The following is a 19870-nucleotide window of genomic DNA, read 5'->3' on the forward strand; positions in this document are numbered from 1 at the left end:
TGGGGGGGTGGGGGGAGGGATTCTCAACAAGGAAGAGACAAGGAGAGGAAAGGGCTTGAGTCTCAAATCTGAAGGTCTGGGTGGTTTCTAAAAGCCCCCTCCTCTCCATGATTCTGATACACATAAGTCCCATCCCTCAAAGAGGATAGAACCATGCAGCCCCATCTTACAGATAGGAAAACTAAGGTCCAGAAAGGAGAAGTGAGTGGAGAGTTAACAAAAGAACTGAAAGTTCTGAGGCTCTTTGAGTCCATGCACCTTCCACTATCCAGCGTCTTGGACATAGCTAGCTGTCAACAGATATTTAATAAGCAAATGAAATAAGGACCCAACGTTTGCATTCATTTAACAAAATAATCCCCTCGGTTACTGCAATGGTTCATATCCTGGGGTCCCTGGACCCCCAGCAGAGCTCAAAGTTACTGATGGGGGGGCAGAGGAAGATGGCAGCTAGTTTCCGAACCTCAGAAGGTTCAACAGGACTAACAGTTTATCTAAGGAATGGCTGCCCAGGCTGCCTACAACATGGAGTTTCTCTGCTCTGGGTTGGAATTGGATTATCTATATTTGCTGATGCTGGTTCTCAGGTCAACCACGATTTCTAACTGCAGTGTGTTTCTGAGGAATAAAAACAGGCCCATAAAGTCTTCCTAACTAAACACAATCTGCTTCAGAGGCTGTTTGTCAAAAGATGGAGCTGTTAAGATGGGAAATCATTTTAAAAGCATCTTTGGAGGAAAAACTGCTGGTGACTATGGGTCTTCTGGAGGGGTCACCACCCAGCCTCAGATACCTGCAGGCTTGATTTCCGTATTGCCTTTGGTATTTTATATAAAATATTGGCTTTGGGTTTAAATCTGGATCCTATAGATAACTTAACATTCTTTGGTGAAAAAAAAAAATCAAGATTTAATCAAATCTCATCACTCCCTTTCTCACCAGCCACCCCCACTATGAGGGCCACTGCTTGACCCTGCCTTGGGCATAAATTATAGCCGAATATTGATCACACCCAGGCCAAAAGTAGGGCATGAATGGGGTGAACAGGGACAGAGGCCCTAACTTCCAACCCCTGTACTCAAAGGAACATGTGTCCCACACAGACCAAAAGAAGAACTGGTTTTACTGCTAAAAATAACAGACATTTCCCAGCAATGTATGTTATTTATATATACCCCTTTATGTATTTTATATCTATTATAAACATACCATCTATTACATTTATTTTCACATATGCTATCACATATTATTTCACATATATAGTGTCAGGTACATAGTGAGCATCCAATAAATGCAAGTTAACTGACTTGCTTTGAGGATGTCATAGTGGGCCTCCCCTAGGGGAACAGTGGTTAGGACTCTGAGCTTCCACTGCAGGGGGTTCAGTTTCCATCCCTGGTTGGGAAACTATGATCCCACATGCCCTGTGGTACGGCCAAAAATAATAAAGATGTTATAGCAAAAATTAAAGTCAGTTAAGAGCATATCCGTAATAACAGATAATGAAGAGTCTTCAGCAACGAGGAAGAAAATTCACACTAAAACACAAGACCTTGGAAAGGATTTTTCTTGATATAAGGAGGGAAAATACACTGGTCCAATCATTTTTACTTCCATATCATTTGGTCTCCATGGACACCATCTAACTTTTGACAGAAAAAAACTTACTAACAATATCAGATGTCTTGTTAAAGATTTTAATGCTCTACATAAAATAGTTATTCTGTATTTAATTCCTTACCATTCTCTATATTCTCTCAGAACAAGTAAAATCACTTCTTACTGAAAATTCTCTAAAAGAAAGTCAGTGTTTAACCCACAGTCATGATTCCCTGACTTGTAAAGTTAGGAATGCATAGGAATGCATACGTGGTTAGTCGGTCAGTCCCATACGACTCTTTGCAACTCCATGGACTGTAGCCCCCACAGGCTCCTCAGTCCAGGGGATTCTCCAGGCAAGAATACTGGATTGGGAAGTTAAGAACGATCTGATAGAATTCTGCAGGTGAATGCCTTACGCATTTGTAGACTGCTGTAACTTACGCAACCTTCTTTCAAAACAGTATCTCATTTGTTCCCAAAAGCAACCCTATCAGATATTCAGTTACATTTGACTATCACCTTTCATAGAACTCACCCCTAAAGGTACTTACTGTATTTATTTTTTGGCTAGGTATCGTCAGCTCACCAACTAGAATGCAATTTCCCCAAAAGGTAAAGAAACTCCCTTCCTGTTCTCAGTTAAACCCACAGAACCCAGCACTGTGTCTGGGGCATGGTGAATGAATGTTCTATGAATACTTATTAAATGAATAAAGTCCCTTATCTGCGTTAAGCCTTTTTCTGGTATGAAGCACATAACAGAACCATGTCCCCGATATCCCATTTAGAGTTCACTGGTCTGTTCACTATCAAAAGGAAAGTTTCACAAAAGTGCTCTAAAAACAATGAAGCTTATATGCCATGACACCAAGAATAAAAGAACAGTGTCCTTGCAGACATGACAAAATTGATGCACATCAAACTCCCCAATGGTAAATGCCCAAAGTTTTAAAGTTTCCACTACTAAGTTCAAACACCTTGAACTAGCTTTGGTATACTGAATATCTGCCTAATAAAGTATACGGGAAAGCAGAGGAAGGGAGAGACTGGGTCATGGTTCCTGGAGCTGTCAGGACTTTGGTTCACCATATCCGTCTCCAGTTTAGCCACAAACCCCTAGTTTGAATTATCATGACACTTTGACAGGTAAGTCAGTCTGAAGTGTGCAGAATTATCTCTAACTTTTCAAGGACAAAAGAAAAAAAACAACTCATTTAGAATGAAAAATGTAGATGTTTAATATTAAGAAGCAGTCACAAATCAGAACAGACAAGAACTCGGATCCAGAAGGCCAAAATCTAACTTCTTACACAACAGGCTGTTATAAATTATAACCATTCACTAATTATAGTGAAATTCTGGACTTTGCCCCATCAATCAATACATTTTTCAAGGTATTAAAAAATACCACATGAAGTCCTCTACTGAAGTTTCCTTAGAAAACACAAGTTTTTCCAGGATTTTGTCCTTTCCCTCTCCGAAAAAGGAGTGATAGGGGTGGGGTGAGAAAAACCTGAGTTCGGGTGCATGAAGGTAAATAGGGGTCACCTTCCAGGTCGTGGCGAGGAGCGTGCCTAACGTCAAGACCATCTACCTTCCCTTCCAGATTGTCACCAGGCCCTTCTCTGTACCTGCCCTTAAGCACCAAAAAGCAAAGCGCACGCTGCTGAGTCCTCAATGTTATCTGCAGTCGGTCTGAAAACTCATAAACGAATGCAGGCTTGACAGCAACCTTGGTGATTCCTGAAAATCCACAACAGGAAATGTAACTCTCCTCCACCCTCCCTCGCCATTCATCAAAAGCAGACCGAGTCACAGCGACGGGGAGGCCGGTGGCACAGGGAAGATGCCAGCACTCTTCGGAGCAGAGGACCGGGCGCACTACCGATGCCCACACTGGAGGGAGGAAGGGAGGGAGGAAGCGGGGAAAATGTCCCCAAGTTCCAAACACTATCCTTTAGTGGCAAAGACGACAGAAAACCACGCCGCCAGTACGTGGCCACCTCCACTGCCAGTGCCAAGGGTCACATTTACAGCGATGACCAGGGGTCCCGCCGACGCCGGCTGACCTCGGCGCCTCGCCAGGTGCCCGGAAGGCTGTTTATGCGCCCGGCTCCGGCTGCCAGCCTCCTTCCCGCTTCTTCCCCTCTAAAGGGGTAGGGGGTGAGGGCGGCCCACACAGCCACACCTGGGGCCCAAACTGAGATGCCGGTGCGTCCTGGGGGCGGGGCGGGGGGGGGACGACGGTGAGCTGCGTCCTGAAACCCTTTCAACTTGCAAAAGGCTGCCCGAGCCCTCTCAGAGCCGGTTCCCTGGCACCGCGAGCGGCCGGGCGCCACGATGGGCCGCGGCGGGCATCGCTTGGTGGGCAAGCCCGGCCCGCGAGGCGGAAAGGAAGTGGCGGCCACGGCTTTGCACCAACCACGTTCGGCCGGCTGGCGAATGCCACTCTGCGCCCCGAGCGGGGTCGGAGGGCGCGGGGCGGGCACTCGCGTCCCCACCCCGCCGCCGCCCGCGCCCCGGAACCCCCTGGGGACGCCGGCACCCCCTGCCCCGGGCCTGCCAGCGGGGCGCCGCTCGGTCCCCGGAGGCTCCCCGCCCCCACCTTGCCCGCTCCGTAGCCGAGGCGGGTCAGGCCGAGCGCGCGAGGCCGGCCCGGGGGGCGCCCGCGGGGACCCGGAGGCGCCCGGCGCTAGGCCGCGGCCCGGACCGCTGACCCCTCCCGGGACTCGCCGCCCGAGCCGCCCCCCCACCACCACGCCAGCCCCGCGCGGGGACAAGTGCAGCGACAAAGCCCCAGGGCCAGGCCGGGCGCTAGCCGGCGGGAAGGAGGACGCCGCGTCCCTCCCGGGCGGTGGCGGCAGCGGCCCAGCCCCCAGGAAGCCGGGCGCGCCGGCCAGGCCCCGCGCGCAGCCCCGATCGGAGCCCGGCCCCCGGCCGCTGGCACCCGATGCCCGCGACCCTTCCCCGAGCCCCGAGGGTGGGCGAGCCCCGGGGACTGCCACCGGGCGCCCCATCAAGTTTCCTTCGGCCGCGGCGGGTGGTGCCTCTCCCGGCCCGGGCGCGGGGCGCAGGCTGCGGGCGGACGGCGGGTTCCTGCCTATTTACGCCAGAGGCTGCCTGGAGAGAGGCGCCGCCGCCGGGCGCAGAGAACGACCCGCTCCCGTCCTTCGGATCCCGTGGCGCCGGCATCTGTAAACACACACACACACACACACACACACACACACGCACAGACATGCACGCGATCATGTTGTTTTTAAAAGGAGGCCCGACTCCAGCGGACCTGCTCCCCCACAAACAACACCTGGGGCGCAGGATCGCACAGAGCAGGTCTGTGTCCATGGAGCCAGCTCTCCGCATCTGCAAATCCAAAAGTGAAATTAAACCTCCACCAACCTCCTCCTCCTCCTCCTCCTCCTCCTCCTCGCAGCCTCAGCAGCAGCAGCAGCAGCAGCAGCAGCAGCAACCGAACCTGCTTCCCCTAAAACCAGATGATCCATAACAGCGCCGACTGTTCCTCCAAAAATCAGTATTAATATTTATGAACCTCAGCATTTTCCGTCTGCAAAACATCGTGTCAAACCATCAGGACGCGCGCGCACGCACACACACACACACTCACACACACATCCCCTCCAGTCCTCCTAAACATGCCCTCGAGAAAAACACACACGCATAGTCCCGACTATTATTTGAAAAAAAATGTTACCTCTCAGTGTGCTTTTTTCACGCTACCAATACAATTCCGCAAGGCTTAAGTGTTGCTAGGGTGTGTGAAATGGAAATGAAAGCCCGTCAGTTGAATAATCGCAGGAGCAAAACTAAAAGTTACTCCCCGGCTTGCCTGAGAACAGTCCAGATCGAAAGCAAAACAAGGAGAGGAAACTGCGAAGCGCCGAGGCTGGAAATCCCCCCGCCCCCCGCCCTCCCGGAGCCTGGCTCGCTCCAGCCCGCCCTCCGCGCTCCCCCCGCCCGCCCCCCCGCTCCGCCCTCCTCCCTCCGCCCTTCCTCCCCAGTGTTTGTTTCAAGCTTGTGCAACCGGGAGGTGCAGGCGGGGGGAGGCCGCGAGCCGCCCGGCCGGGAGGTGCGGAAGTTCGCCGCCGCCGCCGTTCATTGGCGGGCAGCGCCGCTTTCATCATTTCTCAGAAAAGTCAATTTCATTTTCACTTCCCCACATCGCGGCCGCGGGAGCAACAAGCGGCTGTTCGTGAGTGTGCCGCCCGCGCACCCGGGCGTTCAAACCACTCGAGCCGGGGGGTCCGGGGGCGAGGGGCTCCGGGGGCGCCAGCTTGGGCTCCAGGCGTCAGCTGGTTGGCGGCAGGAGGGGAAAGCAGGTACCCTACCGACTCCCCATCCTAAAGGGTGACCCGAAGGTCGGGAAGGAGGGAGCAGGCTGGCGGCTCGTGGAAGCAACGCTCTTGCCATCCCGTCGGTGGGGCAGGTGTTTACAGCCTCTGTTTTCCGAGTGAGTAAAAGTTCACTTTGTAACACTGCCCACTGCCAAGGAACACAAGGAGCAATGAACTGACAAGACAGCATTATTTAGATACTAGTGCACTACCTGGGCCAAGCGGCGCGTCCTTAACCTTATTTAAACCCTTATCAGTAGCTGAGGGTGTAACCATTTGAGGGGCTGCTGTCCTCTGGGACCCTGTCTGGGGGCGATAAGGAAGGCCCTCCCCTATAAGTTCCCTGCCTGCAGCTAAGATGGGCAAGGGTAAGAGCGGATTTTCCTGAAAGATGTCTCACTGTGGCTGGACCAGGAGGCAGGTTTGTACTGGAGTACTTCCAGCCAGGTTCCGATTTGGCCTCTTTAACTTACTACCTGCATTCCCCAGTCAAGTTGCTTAACCTAAGGCCTCAGTCTTCAATGCCCTGAAATGGGGATGATTTAGAGGATGCAAGAATACAGTGCTGCACCAGTTCCCTTCAAAGGGTGTTAGCTCAGACTAACACAGTTCACTTGGGACCTGTCGCTTTGGGGTCCCTTGCTTTGAAATATAGATTATCATCTAGTTATACCTGTTCCTTCCCCCACATGCCTTTTCTTTGGCCTTCTCCCAAATATCTCTCCCCTCACACAGGAAGTCCCTTCCTAGGAGGCCATAGCTACATATGTGTAAATACTTATCTAAAAACATAGCTCCAGCAGTCCTCTTTCACAGAAGTATTGAGCTCTACAGATGGGTAAAACTAAGTATGCACGTGTGGTGAGGAGAGGGGCGGGTTTAGGATTCTGCTTTGTGGCTGTAGTCCCAGAAATAGATCTGCCATACTCTGTTACTTTTTATCCCCTCTGATAGAATACTATTTGCTACAGTCACTCACTTTCTTATTTCATAAAGCAATGACTGTGATAGATGATTAGAGTAACTATATACAAACTCTGTAGAATTTTTGTCACTCTTTACCCACCCCGTGGACCCAAGCAAGCAACCCCGTGGTCCTTAATGTTTTCCTTCCTCCCATCACACCACCCATCATATGCACCTGTTGATGCTGATCCCAAATATCTCTGGCCCCAGCCCCTCCTCCACCCCTCTGCATCGCCTTCACTCATTTATGGCAGTGGCCTGGGGACCAGGCTTCCCGCTCGAACTTGAACTCGTCCGGGTTAACAGCCAGGTTAAGCAGAAAATCTACTTCAGGTGAAGCACGATGCCAGTCCTAACCCCGCCCCTCAAAAATTTCTCCACGGCCCTCAGAATAAAGTCCATATTATTTTCAAGACCTAAAAAGCCCATTAGAATCTGACAGTAGACCTCTTTTCCAGCCTCATCGCCTGCTACTGTGCCCCACACCACTCCCTTGTCAAACCAGCTTCCATTCCTTTTGGTAAAACAGCAGAGCCATCCTCTTGTTCGGCGTTTTATCCTCAGGGTAGTGCCCAGCACAGAGGCACTCATCTGCTTAGGAACTTATAGTCGTTTGCCCTTGGTTCTCAGAAAATACTGTAGACTTTATCAGAGTATTTTTAATAGAAATGTAATCTATATTTGTTGTGCAGAATACAGAAAAGTTGAAGGAAGACTATGACACCTGCAATTTTACCAATAAGGAATAGACCTGAAGATATTTTCATGTATGTCCTTTTAGTAATTTTTGTAAAGAACATTTCTGTTCAGCATCTCTGTATCATTTAATAATTGCCATAATGCGGCCTGATGCCTGTGTGACATCCTTCTGTCCTGTTTTACTGCTTTGCTGGTTCCTCCTCTGCTGCCAGCCCCCTAAATTACGGTGTGCTGAGACAGTCTAGCCTTGCTGCCCCCTCCTGTTCTCTCATTCTACATGCTTCCTCTTGGAGTGCTCTTGCCTACACCCAAAGCTTTAGATATCACTATTTGGTGATAACTCCAAAATCTATAACCTTCTGAGCTCTGGGTGCATTTACCTTCTAGATGTTCCTTGGGTGCAACAAATTATTTATGTCCCAACTAAACTCATAACATTTTCCCCAGCCACCATGTATTTGTTACTTCATTAACCAGCCAGGAAATGGGGAAGCATCACCAACTCCCATCTTTCCTGAGTCCATGGAACTTCCTGGGGCATGAGTAGCGTTTCTAATTTCCAGGCCCCTAAACTCACAAACCATAGGATGGATTTCACTCTGTTCTTATGCTCTTGAAGATTATGATTACAGACCCAAAATGTAAATATGACCCCTAAATCCACATGGTATTTGTATATAGGGTCAAAAAATATTTTTAGCCTTTTGATGAGATGCATAGAGTCATAAACCTCTGTGGGAAATGAATCAATATAGCAAGTATAACTGTTTTGAAAATCTCTGGGAAAGGTAGTTTTTGCCATGCGAAAGAAATCTGACCAAACATCTGATCTAAAGCAATAAATGTTGTTTGAGCAGTCTAACATAATGTAACTAGAGTGAGCTCCTGAGTGAGGTTTGTTTATGTCTCACCTGTGGATTGGAACATCCTAAGATCATCTGTCTGGATGGATCAGGACTCATTTCAAGGGAGTCGAGAAAGGACAATGATGACTTGGCCGTACAGCAGTCGATCTTTCCATGAATGAAACTTAAAGATACAGTCAAATGGGTTAATTTATTTGTTCTAATAAATGAGACTGATTTGATAAAATAATCATTTAAGTAACGAAATTTATTGAGTGCCCAAGAACTCTTCTTATGAACATAACAAATGAAAATCTCTGCCATCCAAGAAGTTTTGTTACAGTCTAGTAAATTGGAATGTTAATTTCCATTGTATCATCCTGGTAATGGCCCGGACATCACCTCCAGCTATTATCACGGTCTTTAGAACTGTACGTTAAAGTTACAAGCATAGGCTATGATGGCATGCTAACTAGAGGGCTAAGTACTTAGAGCTGTGATTAAATCAGCGGCCCCCCCCCCATAACTCTGCCAGTTGATGCCCTAATTTTTCCCACGGTATCACTAGTACCACTTCTGTCCTGGCCCCCGAGACTCTCTTGCATGTTGATAGAATTCAGCAGAGGTTATAAACTCATGGAAAATGAGTGTTCCGCACTTGCCAGAGCAGTTCCCCAATACAAAGCTGTGGATTATAGTTCTGCACTGCAAAGAATGTCATTGTGAATTCCATGTTGAATAAACAATACAGCCATGGTAGATTTTAGTTGAAACAGTAGAACTGCAAAGATGTTGAAAAAGCTATCTAAGTTCAAGGATCATAGGCATTAAGTTGGAGAAGTTCTTGACTACTGTATTACCTCATATAGTGGGTTTTTTTCCATTTTACTAGAAACTCTGAAATGAGGTTCATTTGTTGCAATTATTCTCTGAAAATCATGAATTTCAATTGAGTAATACATTGCCTAATCCTTAGTAATAAATATTAATTTTGTTATGTTCCTCTGGTGAAATAAGGGAAGAAATACTCTTCAAATGCGCCAGGGTGTGTGTGTGTATGTGTGTGGTGGGGGGCCGGGCGGGCACAGGGAGGGAGATAGAGATGAGTTTCTGTTGTCCCAAAGCAAAGCTCTCAAAAGCTTCAAAAACTTCATAATTTTTTTTTTTTGCTATCATTTCTCTGTCTTATCCCAAATGGCTTTGAAATATTCATTATGTCTCTAAGGTGATAAACTGCAAAGTAGTGCTTTTAAAGTCAAAAGGGGAAAAGTGCCTATAGCCTTGCCTGGAGATTCTTTAGAAACAATTACTGTAATGGTTTCAAGAATTAAAATTATGTCAGAGACTTCCCTGGTGGTCCAGTGGTTAAAACTTTGCCTCCCAATGCAGGGAGTGCCGGTTCAGTCCCTGGTCAAGGGACTAAGATACCACATGCCTCACAGGGCCGAAAAAAAACAAAACATAAAAAAGAGACAATATTGTAACAAATTCAATAAGGACTTTAAAAATGGCCCACATTTTTAAAAAATCTTTAAAAAAAAATTTTAATATTAAAAAAAGAAAGAGAAACAGAGATATCAGATCCCAAGGAACCAGAAAAAAATTAATAAAAAGCAATTATTTCAAACAAGAAATAAATTTCCAGTTTGTAACATAAATTCAGCAAACCACAAAATTCACTGAATAGGAGTTTTTTAAGAATCTTCTGTTACAGCTTCCACCACTTTTCTGTATGCGCCTCTGCTCACCAGCATGTGAGCCTTGCTGATATTCAGTCTGTTCTCTTTCTCCCCACAGCTTCTGAACACTTTGAGTAATACACCTTATTCTATTTGAAAATGTTTGGAAATTTGCCAATCAGAAAGACACAAAAGTGTCATGAAACAAAGGACAAAGAGTATAAGTAGTCTTACTTCCTCAGAAAGTTTCATCTCTACTACATCCAAAATGTGCACGACATTTCATACATGCAGCTGTTGATGTTGCCTCCTTCACCTTGGATGCACCTCCAAGATATTTCCTAGCCATGTTCTGGGTAAGAATAAACGGAAGCCCTACTCTCCCAGAGCTTACATTCTAATGGGGATGATGTCAACATAACCAGACCAATCAGATAGTTACAGATTTGTAACCGTGTGCTGAGAGAAACAAGTAAGACCTTTGACAGAAAATACTAGGGGGCCCATTCATTTCCTGGGGTACCACAAACCAGGTGGCTGAAATAACAGGAGTGTACTGTCTCACAGTTCTGGAAGCTGTATGTCCAGGATCAAGGTGTCCGTGGGGTTGGTTCCTTCTGAGGGTTGAGAGGGAAGGATGTGCTTCCCTCCTAGCTTCTGCAATCCTGGGCATCCTTTGGCTTGTGGAAAAATCACTCCATCTCTGCCTGAATCTTCAGATGTTCACTCTGGATGTGCACCTGTATCTAAATTTCCTGTTTTTTTATAGAACAGTAGTCTTACTGGATTCAGTTCAGTTCAGTTTATTCGCTCAGTCGTGTCCGACTCTTTGTGACCCCATGGACTGCAGTGTGCCAGGCCTCCCTGTCCAACACCAACTTACTGGATTAGGGGCCCCTGTACTCCAATATGGGCTTCCCTGGTGGCTCAGTGATAAAGAATCCACCTGCCAATGCAGGAGACGTGAGTTTGATCCCTGGGTTGGAAAAGTCCCTTGGAGAAGGAAATGGCAATCCACTCCAGTATTCTTGCCTGGGAAATCCCATGGACAGAGGACCCTGGCAGGCTACAGTCCATGGGGTCATGAAGAGTTGGACATGACTTAGCAACTAAACAACAACAACAACAATACTCCAGTATGATCTCATCTTAATTCATTGTATCTGCAAAGACACTGAGGTCCTGGGGGTTAGCACTGCAGCACGTGAATTTTGAGGGGCATTCACTTCAACCTGTAACAGACACCAACTGTGTGATGAAGTGCTGATGCAGGAGAGAGAGTGGAGGCAAAGGCCTTGAGAAGCAAAAGGGCCCAGCGTATTCTGGAAACCAAAGGAAGGTAAATGTGACTTAAAAGTTCTGAATGAGGATGAGGACACAAGCAGAGGCCAGAACAAGGAGTATGGATTTTATTGTGAGATCAATGGGAAGATTTTGAAGAGTTCTGTGGTTTTAAAATGTCACACTATAAATTTCCCACATCAATGAAATGCAAGGATTTCTTAATTTGTGGATTTCTTAGCATTTGCAACAGTTCTTTTGCTGACCTCTCAGTTCGTTACATGATGAATTTGTTGAGGAAACAACACATTAAGGATATTTGGAAACAGTTTGATCTAATTTTTCATTTCTTTTTTGTATTTCTAAAGTATTTCTTCCCCTTTAACATTTTCTCTGATTTTCATCTCTACAAGTGAAGCAAATATTTACTTCATGCTCTTTATCACACCCCCATAAGAACTTTCCTTAAAAAAGAGATGATACATTCAACTGTGGATTCCTGGCACACACTATTTTCCTTAGACTGTTTGGAGTGAACAGTGATAATTCTCAGAGATTATGTCACGACAAAATCAATATTCATCCCCAAATTTAATGGTTTTGAATATTTTTTCTCTTTTTGACTTTGAAAATTTTTCAGAATTTTTTTTCCATCAGAACCCTTTGTGTGTAATGAATAGTTAGGATGTGTATGTGTGTGTGGTGGGGGGTAGGCGGGTACAGGGAGGGAGATAAGAGATGAATTTCTGTTGTCCAAAAGCAAAGCTTTCAGCTTCAAAAACTGCATAATTTTTTTTTTTTTGCTATCAAAAAACTGAATTTTTGTTGGCAGAAGTTTTAGATAAAACTTCTCGATTTGCCTTGGATGTTGTGTAATTTGAAAGCAAATATTGGTTTAAATAGCCCATCACATATTTTCTCAGTATCCAACTGTGGATACTGGATTTCATCTCCTGACAACCAAAAAAAAAAACCACTTTCTTTCCTGTTTTACATATTGAAGTTTTGAGGAAGTTTTGAAGATTTCATTTGGGGAAAAGCTTCTGTAGCTTTTTTTTTTTTAAAAAAAAAAAAAAAGGAAAAAGACACCAAAGTCTCAAATACTGGCTGTTAGTTCAGCTTCATTTTCTTATACTTGGAGATAAGAAAGAAGACACAGCAAAGTGTGAGTGAGGATCTTTAAGACTGAAGGAGAGACAGAAATAAGCAGACCAAGGAACAGAAACTGGAGGGAGGGTGGATGGGTGAGTTCCTGCTGGGTAGCCAGGCAGAGCCAGCCCCAGAGGAGGGACCAATCTTTAGGTTCATCCTCACTTGACTTGCTCAGATTGTCTCCATACTTTCCTTGTTTTTAGTTCCTGTCTTGACAGAACTTCTCACCTTTTCAGGGGTGTATAACCAACAGAGTCATGGCCACTTGTTTCACCGTGTGTGTGGTTGATGTCATGTTGGTTTTTTTTTAAATGTTTTTATTTTTATCTTTTGGACATACCGTGCAACATATGGGATCTTAGTTTCCCAGCCAGGGATTGAACCCTTATCCCCTGCAGTGGACGTGTGGAGTCTTAACCACTGGCTGGCTGGCTGGTGTGCATGCTCCATCATGTCCAACTCTTTGTAACCCCATGGACTGTAGCCCTCCAGGCTCCTCTGCCCATGGAATTTTCCAAGCAAGAATACTGGAGTGGGTTGCCATTTGCTTCTCCAAGGGATCTTCGTGACCCAGGGATCAAACCAGTGTCTCCTGGATTCTTTACCACTGAGGCACCTGGGAAGCCCCCTTAACCATGCCCCTGTCATGTTTTATGACACTTTTGACCAAGCCTTTTCCCTCAGGAGAAATTAGAGGAACACTACCCTAACCCTCTCATCTTCCACAATGCTTACAGATATTTACCACATATACACTCTTGATGGTATTTTTGCTTATGATGAACTTAAACATAATAGTAGGAAATTTATTCTCCATTGAGGGTAAAAAGGAAAACAAAGTTTCATATTTACAGTAAGGTCACCCCAAAGAAATGGCAACCCACTCCAGTGTTCTTGCCTGGAGAATCCCAGGGATGGGGAGCCTGGTGGGCTGCCGTCTATGGGGTTGCACAGAGTCGGACACGACTGAAGCGACTCAGCAGCAGCAGCAGCAGCACCCCAAAGATGTCCATATGTATAAGGCCAAAAAGAAACTATATCAAAACATTAATAGTGGTTGTCTTTGAGTAACAGAACTGGGTGATTGTTTTTGTTGTTGAAAAATTAACATTTTTGAGGATAGATTTCCTTTTATTAATGTAAAAATGTTATATATTTTACAGATGATTTCAGAAAATTATTTCTTGATATGCTTATGATTTTTATGCAAATAACTTATTTTAGCTAGTTTCTTCTCCTGGACTTCAAAAAGGAAAGCACTGGTTTATACATCTTATATCTTACACTGCATCCTTATAAGAATTTTTAAATCTGTCTAGATAATTTTTTCCTACAAATGCTATATAGTTTCTTCTAGTCTTTAATTATATCAAAATATTAATTTTTAATGACTCTCCAAAGAAACATATAAAACCAAACATAAATTACCATGTGTCCAGATCAGTGGCTATTAATAAGTGATATATTCCATGATCATTATTAATATTTGAATAAGCTTTTGCTTTGATTCACATCATGTTTTAAATATGCTGTTTGAAAAAGATTGACTTAAGAGAAATCTATAAGTAAAGAATCTTTTCTACTTGTAAAGTTTCATTTCATTTGGATGTAAGAATATTACTAGATGCTTAGATGCTCAGCAATCAAATTCAAGTTCTTAGATCTCAACTATGAATGAGGATTCTAAGAAAAATACTGTAATTTCATGTTACCTTTTTTTCTTTCTTTGTCTTTCCTCTTTCTGGCACTTTCAGCTTTAGTCATCATAGTTCCTACTTTGCTTACTTTATTTCCACATACAATAGGATTATCAGAAGGGAGGGAGAACAGCTCATGTGAAGGCAGTGATGGGAAGGATGTTTATCTTTCTCTCTCACACACATATACACATGCACACAGAGGAGAGGCGGGCTCTCTGCATTGTGGAAACTCACTTCGGAATACTTTTCCCTCAGAAGTAAGAAGAAACTATGATGGTATAAGTATACAGTTTTCATTCATGATGGGTTAAAATAAAATTTAATGGGCTGGCCCAGGAATATACCATTTTATAACATTGTACACATGGGAAACTTTCATTCTGAAATCTAGACAGCTGTTCTCAAAAGATACTGTGAGGGCTCAGTGGGTTGTGTGGGCCTGGGACTGCCGGCCCCCTGCAGGGGCGTCCTTAACAGTCTGGAGGAGGCAGGAAAGAAAGAAACCTGGGTCTTGACCTTGAGGCATTTGCAGTTGGAAGATGGGACCCACAATGGAAAGATGATTATTTCAAGATACAGATTATATGTGGCCCCACTCCCAGGTAATATTTTAATACATTTTTTTAATCTGTTCATTCAGCATCTGTTTCTTGACTTGATAGTACTTATCTATTTTTTATATTCTAAATGATATTTTCTAATATAAATAATATATATTGTTTATATATGTAAATACATGTATACATATATGTATTATTACATTATATATGTATGCATACATATATGTATTACATTATACAAATATGTATTGTTATATATGTAAATAAGTGTATGTATTATTATATCTATTATATATATCTAATATTTACATCTAATAATACATATATGACAGTAAGAATGCTCAAACTACCATACAATTGCACTCATCTCACACCGTAGCAAAGTAATCCTCATAATTCTCCAAGCCAGGCTTCAGCAGTATGTGAACCGTGAACTTCCAGATGTGCAAGCTAGATTTAGAAAAGCCAGAGGAACCAGAGATCAAATTGCCAACATCTGCTGGATCATTGAAAAAGCAAGAGAGTTCCAGAAAAACATCTACTGCTTTATTGACTATGCCAAAGCCTTTGACTATGTGGATCACAACGAACTGTGGAAAATTCTGAAAGAGATGGGAATACCAGACCACCTGACCTGCCTCCTGGGAAATCTGTATGCAGCTCAAGTTAGAACTGGACATGGAACAACGGACTGGTTCCCAATAGGGAAAGGAGTACATCAAGGCTATATATTGTCACCCTGCTTATTTAACTTAAATGCAGAGTACATCATGAAAAATGCTGAAATGGATGAAGCACAAGCTGGAATCAAGATTGTGGGGAGAAATATCAATAACCTCAGATATGCAGATGACACCACCCTTATGGCAGAAAGCGAAGAATTAAAGAGCCTCTTCATGAAAGTGAAAGAGGAGAGTGAAAAAGTTGGCTTAAAACTCAGCATTCAGAAAACTAAGACCATGGCATCTGTTCCCATCACTTCATGGCAAACAGGTGGGGAAACAATGGAAACAGTGATAGTCTTTATTTTCTTGGGCTCCAAAATCTCTGCAGATGGTGACTGCAGCCATGAAATTGAAAGACGCTTGCTCCTTGGCAAGAAAGTTAGGACCAATCTAGACAGCATATTAAAAAACAGAGACATTGCTTTGCCAACAAAGGTCTGTCTAGTCAAAGCTATGGTTTTTCCAGTAGTCATGCATGGATGTGAGAGTTGGACTGTGAAGAAAGCTGAGCGCCAAAGAATTGATGCTTTTGAACCGTAGTGTTGGAGAAGACTCTTGAGAGTCCCTTGGACTGCAGGGAGATCCAACCAGCCCATCCGAAAGGAAATCAGCCCTGAATGTTCATTGGAAGGACTGATGCTAAAGCTGAAACTCCAATACTTTGACCTCCTGATGGAAAGAGCTGACTCATTTGAAAAGGCCCCGAAGCTGGGAAAGATTGAAGGCAGAAGGAGAAGGGGACAACAAATGATGAGATGATTGGGTGGCATCACCGACTTGATGGACATGAGTTTGAGTAAACTCCGGGAGTTGGTGATGGACAGGGAAGCCTGGTGTACTGCAGTCTATGGGGTCACAAAGAGTCAGACACGGCTGAGGGACTGAACTGAACTGAATGATGACAGTAGAAAATAGAGCAATGCAGACTTATTTGTCATGTCGAAATCAGGAAGAAATTGAATGTTGGTTACTGAATGATTGAATAAACTAAGGTTGATCTATTCAGTGGGATATTAGGCAGCAATAAAAAAAAAATTTAAGAATATCTATTTTTATGGATAGGGGCTAGGATGTATTGTAAAGAATGAAGCTCATGATGCAATGAAATGTTCACAGTTTGATTTCCTTTTTTGCAAAGATGACAGTGCTAGTGTTAGTCGCTCAGTTGTGTCTGACTCTGCCACCCCATGAATTGTAGCCCCCCAGGCTCCTCTGTCCATGTGATTTTCCAGGCAAGAATATTGGAATGGGTTGCCTTTCCCTTCTCCAGGAGATCTTCCCAACCCAGGGATGGAACCCATGTCTCCTGCATTGTAGGAGGATTATTCACTGAGTCACCATGGAAGCCCAAAAGACATCACTGGACCCCTCCACAAAAAGTTTGAATTTAAAAGGATAAAGATGTAGATACAAAGCTGTTAATGTTGGTCACCTTAAGGACAAGTGGGCTACTCATTTTTTCCCTTTATTTTTGTATTGAGGAAAAAGATGATAATCTTAAAACAAAATGAAAATTTGGAAATACAGAGCAGATTAAAGAGAAAGATTAAAATCCCTTTGAGGGGCTTCCCTGGTGGTCCAGTGGTTAAGATTCCACCTTCTAACCCAGCCAGTGTGGGTTTGATCCCTGATCAGAGAACTGCAATCCCACATACTGCAGGGTGCAGCCAAAATTTTTATTATTATTATAAGGTAAAATAAAAATTTAAAATGTATTTTAAAAATTATATTGACTTCTGATTTTTGTTTTGTTTGGGGTGTGTGTGTGTGTGTGTGTGTGTGTGTGTGTGAGAGAGAGAGAGAGAGAGAGAGAGAGAGAGAGAGAGAAACTGCCCTTGATAATTAATTATAAATAGACTTCTTGAGGGTCCACTAGTCTACGTCACTTCAGGGCCCTTCTGGCAAGACTGCTTTAACCCAGAGCCACCCCACAGAACCACAACTAAGCAGGCTGACATTTCCCTTCCCTAAAGCATCCTACCCTCCCTGAGGGAAAGGCCTCAGATCCCCACAGCCTAAAAGGAGAGCCAGAGTTTCCTAAAGTGAAAAACTATGGGACTAAAGGCCACGGCTCTCATGCCAGCTTGACCCTGGTCTTGTTGAGGCTTCTCTGGTCCCCCTGAGGAATTCTCCTACGTCACTGTACAGAACCAAGATGGCGTCCCCCTGGGCAGGCCGGATGCGCCCACCAGAGGGACGCCAGCAGCTGATGGAGTCTGGTCCACTGAATACCCTTTGACAAAGTGTGTGTTCCTGCTCAAAACAGTGCTTGTGCCTCCATGACATCAGTTCAGTGGCTTCAGGAAAAGCAGGGACGTTAGTCCAGTTTTCTCTGTACCTCTTCTGAAGGATAATTCACTGAGTGATAGGCGTCCATTGCGTCAGTATGGCACGTCATCAGTCAAGCACAAAAAGAAAGGGTTCCACGTGGTAAACAAGGAAACACAGCAAGGATACCAGAGGAAGGGCTCGGGCTTCCACTGATGGTGGAATTTGAGCTGTTCCTTAAAGAACAGGTTCACAATGAGTAATTAAAAATAAATTCATCTGAGTGTGTCATACTGAGTCGTTAACCTTAAAATTTCTTGCCAGGAGCTTTCAGAGTTTAAAATGTCCTCTGATCCCACACGGAACACCAGTCTAACAAACTCCTCTGGTCCTACAGTCCCAGCCAACTTGGTGTTTAAGCCAGAGGGATTTTGTTGAATTATATATCAAATGTATTTCTAGAGTTAAGAAACTAGTTTGTTTTCCATTAAAAATTAGATATGGGAGTGGGGGGGATAGAAACACTCCTACATCCAACATGTAAAACTATAGGTTGAGAACTATTTCCTTGCAATACTTTGATTCCATGGGAATGAAAGGGAAGACAGTCACCAGATCAGTGCCTACAGACATGAATTCCTTGAACGCTCTGAGGTTCCGGCATGTGTCACTGGACAGGCAGATGGAATACTGTGGACCTGCCCTTGGCCACACTCAGGATGTATAGCAAAGTCTGTGCTCGGTCGCTTTAGTTGTATCCAACTCTTAGCGACCCCAAGGACTGTAGCCCACCAGGCTCCTCCATCCCTGTGATTCTCCAGGCAAGTATAGCAGAATGGGTTGCCATGCCCTCCTTCAGGGGATCTTCCTGACCCAGGAATTGAACCTGCATCTCTTATGTCTCCTACATTGGCAGGTGAGTTCTTTACGACTAGTGTCATCTGGGAAGCCGCATATAGAGGAATAGCCTCAAGTTATTAACTCAGCATTCTATTCACAAGTTATTTTAATTACGTGGCCTTGACCGTTCCATGATACCAGACAGCTGGTAAAAACTAAAGAAGGAAAAAAATCTAACATCCAGATGTTTTTAGCTTGTGGTCATGTAGGCAAAACACCTGGGCACCAAACTAGTATTTTATCCAGATGTTTGATGACCTTTAACCCTTTTCTGTATAGTTTATTTCTTCCTATTAGCCAGTAGATTAAAATTTATCTCCAAGTTTAGGCCCTTATGAAACAAAAATAAAGGAATTATAAGAATCTATCCCATGTGGCGAGTCCTGTTTTCTGCTACAAAAATATGGGAGACGCTGGTTTCAGAAGAGCAGAGTAAAGACATACCAACCCAACCCCTTTCTCTCAAAATTGACCAAGAAACATCAAGGAAAACAGGTAACAGAAATTCATACCCATCATTCAGAGACTGGAGATGTCTGTGCTCTTGGTATATGGAGACAGGATTTCGAAAGAGGAATATCAAAGAGTCAGAGAGAAGGAAGGTAAACCTCAGTGTCTGCAAAGGGTGGGGGAGGAATGTCTATGAGAAGTGAGCTAATTTTCCATACAGAACCCAGAAAAGCACAGGAATGGGAAAATCCGGGCAGGGGCTCGGTTCAGTTCAGTTCAGTTCAGTCGCTCAGTCGTGTCCGACTCTTTGCGACCCCATGAATCGCAGCATGCCAGGCCTCCCTGTTCATCACCATCTCCTGGAGTTCACTCAGACTCACGTCCATCGAGTCCGTGATGCCATCCAGCCAACTCATCCCTGGGCAGGGGCTAGCAGGATTAAATTGAACCCGCCCCACCCCCTACCCCGGTTCTCCACCCTCATCCAGTTCCCAAGCAGTTTATCGACCTCTCTTCTCCTTCCAGACAGTAAGGTGAGCATAAAAAGTGAAAGAAAGTGAAAGTTGCTCAGTCGTATCTGACTCTTTGCAACCCCATGGACTATACAATCCATGGAATTCTCCAGGCCAAAACACTGGAGTGGGTAGCCTTTTCCTTCTCTGGGAAATCTTCCCAACCCAGGGATCAAACC

At 44.6% G+C, this 19870-nt stretch overlaps 1 protein-coding gene and 1 long non-coding RNA gene across 4 annotated transcripts in view; one reads left to right on the top strand and one right to left on the bottom strand.

Annotated features, from left to right (window-relative positions):
• Positions 1-5486, bottom strand: part of IRF2 (interferon regulatory factor 2) — an 83566-nt gene extending 78080 nt beyond the window's left edge. Inside the window, exons 1-2 of one of the 3 annotated variants that reach the window (XM_042241211.1) lie at positions 5315-5486; positions 5002-5167 (exon numbers count right to left, since the gene is read on the bottom strand). The gene's annotated coding sequence lies outside the window, so the exon portion shown is untranslated. Of the gene's footprint in view, positions 1-4909; positions 4970-5001; positions 5168-5314 lie in introns of those variants that run through there. The other 2 variants (XM_012105645.4, XM_042241210.1) reach the window with 2 other exon arrangements.
• Positions 5487-5778: 292 nt separating this feature from the next.
• On the top strand, positions 5779-17288 carry LOC121818064 (uncharacterized). Its single transcript, XR_006058168.2, has 2 exons — positions 5779-6070; positions 7613-17288. It is a non-coding gene; the product is annotated as an uncharacterized LOC121818064 (long non-coding RNA).
• Positions 17289-19870: the final 2582 nt, after the last annotated feature.

This window comes from Ovis aries, chromosome 26 (genome assembly GCF_016772045.2).
Source record: "Ovis aries strain OAR_USU_Benz2616 breed Rambouillet chromosome 26, ARS-UI_Ramb_v3.0, whole genome shotgun sequence".
NCBI lineage: Eukaryota > Metazoa > Chordata > Mammalia > Artiodactyla > Bovidae > Ovis > Ovis aries.